Here is a 10,778-nt window from a genome sequence, read left to right on the forward strand (position 1 = left end):
ATTCTATTAGTTTTTATAATTTTATCAAATTTATAATTAAATATTTATATTTTTTAATTTAGTTTTTATACTGCTCTTAATTTTGTAATTGGATTATTTTTATGTTAAAAATATTAAAATTAATAGAATATTTTTCTTAAAAAATATGTAATTAAAGATCTAATTAAGTTCTTAACTATGAATACCTTTAATTTACGGATACGTTTATAACAATCTAATTATAAATACTGAATAATTAAATTATTAAAATTTTAAAAAAATAGACAATAGAATAAAAGATTTGAAATAACACATAATCTCAATTTATATAGAATTTATGTTTAAAATGAAATTAAAATTTAAAATTTAAATATTTTTAGTCTAATTCAAGGGTCGTAATTCAAACCATAAATTTTGAGACTTATAATTTAAAATTAAAAACGTAGTTAGTTTTAAATTAAAATAGGAGATATTATTAAAGTTTTTTTTGTCAGTATTTTTAATTATATTTTGTAATGAAGATATAATAATAAAGAAATGTAAATATTTTAAACACAAATTATATTTGTAACAAAACCAAATTTTATCCAATCCAATACTAAATAAACGAGGCGGAGAGAGAGATATGAACGAGGAAAATACAGAGAGGTTTATGGTCTGGCCGGAGAGAGCAACAAGGGGGGAGAGTCTTTGGGCGGGATCTTCTGGTGTCAAAGAGGGTGTTGGGGCGGGACCAACTAGTGTCAAGGAGGGTGAAAACAAGGGCTTGAAAGTTTCTTTCCAAGATAAAGTTGTAAGAGCTTCTAAACCTAAACCTTTATGCATGGATGGTGCACTTGTAGGAGATCGTTTGGCTACTGTGCAAGGCAAACAAGGTGATTCCAAACCTCCAAGTGTTACTTTCTTTGAGGAAAGACTCAAAGCGTTAGCAGAACCCTACTTGGGTTCTATTGTGATAAAATTTCTTGGCAAGCATTTTAACTACTCAGCGATGGTTTTCAAACTCAAGCATGTGTGGAGGCTGCATGGAGGGTACGAAGTTATGGACATGGGTTTTGGTTATTTCATGATCAAATGTGATTTGATTAAAGATAGAGAGAAAATTCTTTTGGGAGGACCGTGGATGATCCAAGGATATAACTTAGCAGTTAAACCATGGTCTCCATCTCTTTGTCCGAATAAAGTTTTCTTTGGAACTACTTTAGTATGGATTCGCATTTTAGGCTTAAACATTATTTTCTATCAAGAAGAAGCAATGCATCGTATAGCAGTAGCAATTGGTAACCCTATCAAAATCGATCTCGCCATTAAGGAAGCAAAGAGAGGAAGATTTGCAAGGGCTTGCGTGGAGATAGACCTGGGGTTGCCTGTTGTCACAGAGGTGTTGGTAAATGGTAGCACATATTGCGTTGAATATGAGAGTTTAGATTTAATCTGTGGTACTTGTAGGTATTACGGGCATGTACTAGCAGATTGCAAAACCGATAACAAAGCTCCAGCCTTCGTATTAGCGACGAGCTCACTGAAAGAGACTCCTTCTCACCTAGCTCCCTTGGGTGCGGCATCCACCACGTCTTTGAAAAAGATCAGTAGTGGTACGACGGTGGTTGATGCTCACAATCAATTGAAGATCCTATCACCGGCGGTGCACCAAGTCAAGCAAGTTTTTTAATTTGGAGCAATTAACGGGAATGACCGTTTGGTTAAGGATAGTGCGGATCTTGTGGAGAAAAATGTGCATGCAAATCATGTTCTTGATGAAGGAGTTAATATAAATAATGGGTGGACTAAAAGTGGGTAGAAAAGGCAAGGCTATTCACGTTGTGGATGGGGGTATTAATGAAGGGAGTGAATGGAATAAAGTAGTTAGGAAAAGTAAGGCTACGGTGGGTCCACATAATTCTAATGGTTCAATTGGGCCTATGAACAATAAAACCCAAACAATAAATAAAGGAGGATATGCAAACATAAAGAGAAGAGGCTTTTCTTTGGGCCATAAGGAGACTAAGCTTGGTTCTAATAAGGTGAGGAAAGGAGTCAAGGCCAATAAGGCTGAGGTATTTGGCATCTCTAAAGCGTTATTAGAAAAAGCTAAACAGAGCATTGTTTCTCATTCTCATCTTATTGGAACGGCAAGAAAGAGACACAGACCAACATCTTTGCAATCTTCCCCAGTGAACCAGAATAAAACAGATGCAATGGCGCGTGAAGAAGGGGTTAGTGTGGAAGGCGGACCTACGACAATGGCAGAAGCTGCAGTATGAAGTCGTAAGCTTGGGTACAATTTTTCCTTTTGTTGATTATGGATAGACTGAATATTTTGATGTAGAATATTAGGGGTGCCTCAAACAAATTGGCACGGGTTCACTGCAAGGAACTAGTTAATACATTTCATCCATCTTTTTTTTTATTATTGTTGAAACTCACTCTTCTTTCAATAATTTGAAATTCTTTTGGGAGGGTCTTGGTTATAATGCTGTAGAAATTGTTGAAGCTGCTGGGCATAAAGGGGAAATTTGGTTCCTCTCTTCAATTCCCAACTTAACTTGCCACCTAGTAAATAGTTTTGATCAATGCATTACCTTTGATTTTTATTTGGATTCTTATAATTGGAGGTGTAGTGCAATTTATGCTAGCCCTCAGTTTGAGCATAGAATTCTTCTTTGGGAGTATCTTTCTAGTTTGGCAACTTCTTTTGAAGGCCCTTGGCTAGCATTGGGAGATTTTAATGAAATTTTCAAAGAAGATGAAGTTAATGGAGGTCATTTCTCCAATCACAAAGCTGCTTGATTCTCTTCAATTTTGGATGATTGTGGGTTGTTTGATCTCCGAATGATAGGCAAGAATTTTACATGGTATAGAAGAGTTCAGAATAATATAGAGTGATTATCAATAGCTCTTGGCTTTCTTTATTTCCTGAGGCTTATGCTGAAATCTTATGTCGTCTTCACTCTGATCATTGTCCTATTTTATTAAGGTGCCATGGTATTTCTCAGCCAAAGGGAGATAGGCGATTCCATTTCCAAGCTGCCTAGAGTACTCACCCTTCCTTCAAGCAAGTTGTACAAAATGCATGGAGTGGTAATAATCATAGTATCCCTAAAAATTTAAATGTTGTTAAGCAAGGGTCCTTGGACTTTAATGCTAAGGTTTTTGGTAATATTTTTGCTAAGAAGAGGAATTTAGAGAATCGGACCAGCGCCATTCAAAAGAAGTTGGAGGTGACTGATGTTCTTTTATTAAGGATTAAAGAAAAGGAACTTAATGAAGATTATAACCGCATCTTACTTCAGGAGGAGTTGTTTTAGTTTCAAAAGTCAAGGAAACAATGGGTGCAGTTTGGTGACAGAAACACCAAGTTCTTCTACCTTCAAACGTTGGTTCGCAGGAGATTTAATAAGATTAACGGGCTATTTATTTCTGATGATTCCTGGTCTACAGATTCAAAAATTCTTCAAGAGGCCACCTCTTTCTTTAAGAATCTCTTTTGTTCTACGGAGGAGGTAGAAGTGGATTGCTTGGAAGACGTTACTTTGCCTAGCCTTAGTGCTGAAGCTTGTGAGACACTTACTGCTCCAGTAACTCTTGCTGAGGTTAAAGCAGCAGTGTTTAGCATGAACTCCTTTAGGGCTCCAGGTCCGGATGGCTTTCAGACTTAATTTCTTTAAGGAGTATTGGAAAATTGTAGGAGTGGATATTTGGCAGCTTGTGAAGAGTGCTTTCAGGGGTAATCTTATTGATACAAGAATCATGGAGACTCTTATTGTGCTTATCCCGAAGGTAGATGTTCCTTCTTATTTCAAGGATTTTTGCCATATTAGTCTGTGTAATGTGGTCTATAAGGTCATCACAAAAGTTTTTGTTAATCGCCTTCGACCTTTCTTGACAGAGATTATCGGTCCTCTTCAAGGTGGGTTTATCTCAGGGAGGGGCGCCCCCGACAATATAATCATTGCTCAAGAGATTCTACACTTCATGAAACAGACCAAGTCCCGTAAAGGAACTCTTGCTTTCAAAATAGACTTGGAAAAAGCTTATGACAGGATTGATTGGCAGTTTCTAGAGCATACTTTGGGCAAGTTTGGTTTTCCTTCAGCTACTATCAGATTAATTATGACTTGTGTTCGAGCTTTCTCGTTGACTTTATTATGGAATGGAAATCGATTAGACAGTTTTGCTCCTAGAAGATGTCTTCGGCAGGGAGACCCCATGTCTTCCTACCTTTTCGTTTTATGTATGGAGCGCCTAGCTGGGTACATTGCTAATCAGGTTGATTCGGGCCTTTGGGATCCAGTGGCAGTGACTAGGGGTGGTCCTAGAATTTCTCATCTCATGTTTATAGACGATCTTCTTCTTTTTCGTAAAGCACAAAAATCTCAGGTAGAATGTGTTATGCATGCCCTCCAAAGCTTCTGTAGAGCATCGGGGATGAAGATCAATTTGGACAAATCAAAGGCCCTGTGCTCTAAGAATGTCAATAATAGAAGGAAGGAACTTTTCACTGGTGTCTCTTCTATCCACTTTACCTAAGACTTGGGTAAATATCTTGGAGTTAATCTTCACCATGCTAGAGTTACTAGAGCCTCTTTTAATGGTATTGTGGATAAGATTAAAGGTAGGCTTGCTAACTGGAAGGGCAGACTTCTCAATAGAGCCGGCAGGCTTTGTCTCATTAATTCAGTAGCGGCTTCCATTCCAACTTATCAAATGCAGGTATCTTTGTTCCCTTCTTTTGTATCTGATAAGATTACTTCTATGATGCGGTTTTTTATGTGGAAAGGAAAGGTTGATGGAAGGGGTTTAAGTTTGACTAATTGGAATACAGTTGTCACCCTGATGACAAGTCATCTTAGCCTAGTTTCACTAGCCTTTTTCTTTTGTTTTCAATTGAATTATGCACTTTCTTAAGCCATAAGCAAGCCAATTGGGTAGATTTCCATGTTTCCTTTTATTCAATCAACCATGGATGAATTAATGCACTTTCATGAGATTTTGTGCTATAATTGTCATATATTATGAAAGAAACACAATCTTATGATTTGGGGCATAGCTTTGATTGTTTTGATTGATTGATGATAGGTGAAAAGAGCTTTGAAGAAGGTTGAAGGAAGAAGGAAGGGCTAGGAGCTTTCCTTTTAGTTTTTGCTGAGTAGTTTTTGGAGAGCTTTTGGATTTTGAACTGTTCTGAGTTTCTGAGTTTGGGGAAGGAGAATTGAATTCTCTTCCTCTTAGTTTTCTTGTTTTCAATTTCAATTACACTTGTCTTGAGTCTTGGGTGTTGAGAATTGGGGAAATTCTGTCTCAATCTCACCTTGAGATCTCTTTCTGTTTCTTTTACTGCATCATTGGAGAATTGAGATTTACATTCAAGCTTTCTTCTGTTTTGATCTTTAATTTCTTGCAATTGAATTCTACATTTGGATCTAGGAAGCATTGAGATCTAGACTCGGTTATCTAGTCTCTTGGGTCCTGAGATCTGGAGTTTTCATTTTAAATTCTCTGTTTAAAGTTTTTCAAGTTCATTTACATTTCCGTTTGAGATCCGATTCAATTCAAGTCACTTTCTACTTGTCTGATTAATGCAATTTACTTTTCCTTGTTTAATTTCCGCAAATCCACTTCCCAATTCCCTTTATAATTCAAGTCATTTACATTTCTTGCACTTTAAGATTCTGCAATTTATATTTCTTGCAATCTAAGTTTCTGCAATTTACATTACTTGTTCTTTAAGATTCAGCTTATTTACTTTCTTTGCTCTTTAATTTTCTGCAATCTACCCTTCTCCCTTTACATTTCAAGCAATTTAGTTTCTGCAATCACAAATCACCCAACCAATACTTGATTCACTTGACTAAATCAACCACTAACTAAAATTGCTCAATCCTTCAATCCCTGTGGGATCGACCTCACTCCCGTGAGTTTTATTACTTGATGCGACCCGGTGCACTTGCCGGTTAGATTTGTGTGTTTGGAATTCGTTTTTCGAAAATACACATCACACCCCAAAAAAATTTGGTGGGCTTGGCATTAGAGATCCGGCTTGCGCTAATGTTACTCTGATAGGGAAGTTAATTTGGCAGCTCTTTAACTGTTCGGAGAAGCTTTGGGTCCAACTGATTTTTCATAAATACCTCAAAAAGTTTGATACTAGTCTCTTTATGCCTCCCAAAAATGCATCTCATATATGGAGGAGTATTTGCAAGGCCTTTAATCTTTTAAGAGATGGTTTCACATGGAATATTGGTCCTCTTAACCAATCTTTTTGGTTTGGAAAATGGAGGATGGAAGGTCTCTTGGCCAAGGAAGTGCCGTATATTCATATTTCTGATTTTGAGAGTAATATCCGTGATTTTTGGGAGGATGGATAGTGGAAGCTTGAGAGGTGCCACACTCCCTTACCTGACCTTGTTAAACAGAGTATTCTTTCGTATAATCCAGATTGTCAAATGGGTGAGGGGGCTGGTTGGAGGTGGTCAGCAACTCCTTCCAATATTTATTCTTCTAGAAATGGCTACTTGTGGCTTTGTAAGCGTGTTTTCGGTTGGGAGGAGCAGACCAGTTGGATTTGGTTATGGCAGACCCGAGTTCCCGAAAAGTACAAAATTTTCATTTGGCTATGTATTCATAATGCAATTCTCACAACTAATTTTCGATTTTATAGAGGTTTTGGCAGCTCTGATTTGTGCCCTCAGTGTAATACTGAACCTAAAACGATTTCTCACTGTCTTCGTGAGTGCCCCAAGGCCAAAGCTATCTGGCATAATTTGAATTTGGAAGTTCACGGTCAATAGTTAGATTGCTAGTTGCGCAGTGGCATGAATTCCAATGCCTTCCTCTTCTCGGCGACTATTTGGTGGATTTGGAAGGATCGTAACAATGATGTTTTTAATCTAGCTAATCCATGGAGAATGGGTAAGGTTATAGCTCTTATTCATGCTTCTCAATTTGAACTTCATAAGTTCTTATCTATACATCATGTGTCTACTCCTTCTTATTTGCTGCTTTCTTGGTCTCCTCCTACCCAATTTTCGATTAAAGTAAACTGTGATGCTAGTATATTTGGTGAATCTGTTGGTTTTAGGTGTGTATTACGTGATTATAATGGCTCTTGGTTGTGTGGTTGTTCTGGTTCTTTACCACGTGCTACTATTCTTCGAAGCGAGCTTTTTGCAATTTGGAGAGGGCTAATTCTAGCATGGGAAGCTGGGTTTATAGAGGTCACTTGCGAGACGGATTGTTTGGATGCTTTTATCTTTGTTAATGATAGAAACAACCAAGTGTAAAGTTCTGATAATGATTTGGTGACTAAAATCAAAGAGGTCTTAAGATGGAATTGGAGAGCAAAAGTCAATCTAATTCAAAGAGATGCCAACCAAGTTGCTGATGCTTTGGCTAAATATGAAGCATCTAATTGCATACAACAATTGGAATGAAATGAGCCTTGGGAAGATTTAACAGTGTTGTTGCAACAGGACTACATCCCTAGTGTTTTGTGTTTTTCTTTGTTTCTTCTTATCCTTTAACACAAAAAAAAACCATATTTTCAAAGTGAAAATAAGTAAATAACGTATTTCCTAGAAAGTCTCAGGGGTCAGCAATTTTTTAAAAAGTTGGTCAGCATTTAACTATCAAAAGCAAATTGAATGATCTCACACCGTTGAATTTAATCTCACACCATTAAAAATACTATTGATGACCAATTGGTTACAAAACACAAAAATTGCTGGCTCCTAGCACTCCTCTATTTTTTTGAAATAATATATGTATCTATGGTAGATCACTTAGCCACAAGCCACACACTAACACCCTTTTTAAGCCACTAGGAATTAGAGCTGCCCTTTGTTGACATTTTGCCTCTGCAACCAAGGTTATTTTTGTCCTCTCAACAACTATGCAAGTGGGCTAACTTTTCGTACCATGAATATCATGTTCCGTTTTTTTCCTCGGGTATATGTGATTATTTTCTTATAGGTTTTATAAAGACTAGCGGCCTGTTAGCCATTTTTTTTTAGAGAAAATTACACTCCATTCCCCTGCGAGATGTTAAAATGACACTCTCCTCCCATCTGTTTATAAAATATACATTTCTCTCCCTTATAACTTTTAAAAAACCTCCTCTTTAATCCATTTTAATTTTTTTGTGTTAACTAATGTTAACTTTATCTATTTTAAAAAAAAAATTATCTTTTTATCATTAAAATTTACTTATCAAAATATCATTTAATAAATTATTTTTTATTGATTAAATTCTATTTTTATCAAAATAATTTTAAAAAAATTTAATAATTAAATTATTTTTTTAAAAATATCTTTCAATCATTTTTTAATTATTAAATTATGATTTTAGCAAAAATTTTTTAATAATTTTTTTATATTTTACTATTAGTTTTTCGATCTTAATATATATTATTTTAAAATTAAATAAAAAATATTACTATTATTAATATGAATAACAATTAATATATATTGATATTGAAAAATAATCTTACTAAGAGTATTTTTAATATTAAAATAATATATATTGATATCAAAAAATTAATAATAAAATATAAAAAAATTGTTAACAAAAATTTTGATAAAATTATAATTTAATAATTAAAAAATTATTGAAGAAAATATTAAAAAAATAATTTTATTATTAAATTTTTTTAAAAATATTTTGATAAAAATACAATTTAATCATTAAAAAAATAATTTATTAAAATATATTTTGGTAAGCAAAATTTAATAACAAAAAATAAAATTTTTACTAAAGGATATTTTTATAAAAAATAATTTATTTTTTTAAAAAATGGATAAAATTAACATTAGTTAACACAAAAAATTTAAAATAGATTAAAGAGAAAATTTTTTAAAAGTTATAAGAGAGGGGAATGTACATTTTATAAATAGAGGGGAAGGGAGTGTCATTTTGGTATCTCGAAGGGGAGAGTGAAATTTTTTTTTTTTATTATTTTTATAAAAAAAAGTAATATATTATTCACTTTTTAATTTGTTAATTAAATATTTTTTATTATTTTAATATTTTCGTGACTTTATTGATATTAACTTTTTGTTTTGAAAATAAAATCACTAAAATATTAAAGACTTTTAAAATGCTAAATTATAAAAATACACAATAAACATATATCCATCTTTTGAAAAATAAATAATTCAAAAATTAATGGTTATAATATTATTTTAATAAAAAAATAAATATAAAACAAAATACATGTTAGTTATTTATAAAAATAAATTATATTTAAATATCATAAATATTTATCTTTGTCTTTATCTTTTAAAAGTGTTAGCTTAAAATATAGATTTAAATATAAAAAAGCTTTTATTTTTCACAAATAATAAAAAAGTAAGAAGATACATCAGTTTTTTTTTATGAATATTCATGTAGTAAATATAAATAAATAATAATTATTTTTATTGTTTTAAAAATATATAATTTGATATATATATATATATATATATAATTATTTTTATATTTAGGATTCATCAATAATTAAATTTTAAAAATAATAAAAAGATGAAATTTTGATATTTATAAATATTTTAAAAATAAAAAATTTTAAATTATTTAATAAGTATTTTTAAGACACTTTAAGTTTTAAGTAATATTTATAGAATAATATTACTAATAACCATTTTTTTAATGCCCCAAATTATTTTTTATTTTTTTTAAATTTTATTCTCTTTATTATTAGATTTGAGTTAGAATTTTTAAAAATACATATATTTTAGTGTTTATTAATTATTATTGATATTTTATGTTAGATTTTATTTTCTTTCATTCTAGTCCCAATCTGATCCGGTAAGTTGATATATTATTTCACATGCAAATCTGAATAGGTATGCTATAAGTGGATTAAATTTTATCACAAAAAATAATACTTTTTATTCTATGTTGTTGACTATTTAAAAAAACTCTTTATTTATTTTTGCTAATGGCGTATGTAATATGAGTGTCCAATTTTATTTAAATGACTATGCTATTATTATTTATATTTAAGTGTGCTATTATCGCATAAATTAAATAAAAATATAAATAAAAAAAATCCAACACTTCATTGAGAGGACATTTACACAAGTTTATTCGTTACACACCTTTATACAAATCCTAATTTTTTTTGAGCAATGAAGAAGAGGCAAATTGTTGTCAATGAGTAATAGCTCAAATAGCATAGACTCTTCATACTCAATTAAGAGGTTGTGGGTTTGAGTCTTCTATTTTTCTAAATTTTTGGCCAATAAATTATAGCTCAAATAGCATAATCTCCCCATACTCAATTAAGAGGCAAATTGTTGAGAGGAGAAGGGCTGCACCCCAGAGATGGATGAATGTTTTAAGGACGCTTCTAGTATTTCAGCACTTTTAAGGTCCAGAAAACATTTATAATTAATGAATATTTTAGTTCTTGGTTCATAAATATTTTAAAATGAAAAGAAGCAAATTATTAACAACTAAGTGTCTTGGTTTATGCCAAGAAAAAATAGCTCAAATGGCATAATTTTTTTATACTCAACTAAGAAGTTGCGGGTTCGAGTCTCCATATTTTCGGTAAAAAAAAAAAGTGTCTTGGTTTATGATTTCTTACTTTTCATCGTTTCTTTTCTTTTAATAATAAAAATTTTCATCCTTAAAATTGACTTTCTATAATATTATTTTATGAATATTTTTAAACATTTACATATTTTGTACCATAGACCTTGATTCACCTATTTTTTTCCTTCCTAAAAAATTTTATTTTACAACAAAATTCATTTACTTCAACTTTTATTTACAACAAAATTCATTTCTAAAAAATTTT

General features: G+C 32.0%; 1 long non-coding RNA gene across 3 annotated transcripts; it reads left to right on the forward strand.

The window, feature by feature from the left end:
• The first annotated feature begins 2,033 nt into the window (after positions 1 to 2,033).
• LOC140181915 (uncharacterized) lies at positions 2,034 to 5,349 on the forward strand. Of its 3 annotated transcripts, none has more exons than XR_011877566.1 (5): positions 2,034 to 2,257; positions 2,957 to 3,060; positions 3,156 to 3,759; positions 3,869 to 4,692; positions 5,059 to 5,349. It is a non-coding gene; the product is annotated as an uncharacterized lncRNA (long non-coding RNA). The 3 variants fall into 3 exon arrangements; XR_011877564.1 differs by having other exon boundaries at positions 2,069 to 2,834; XR_011877565.1 differs by having other exon boundaries at positions 2,082 to 2,834; positions 3,153 to 3,759.
• The last annotated feature ends 5,429 nt before the right edge of the window (positions 5,350 to 10,778 follow it).

Source organism: Arachis hypogaea, chromosome 19 (genome assembly GCF_003086295.3).
Source record: "Arachis hypogaea cultivar Tifrunner chromosome 19, arahy.Tifrunner.gnm2.J5K5, whole genome shotgun sequence".
Lineage (NCBI taxonomy): Eukaryota > Viridiplantae > Streptophyta > Magnoliopsida > Fabales > Fabaceae > Arachis > Arachis hypogaea.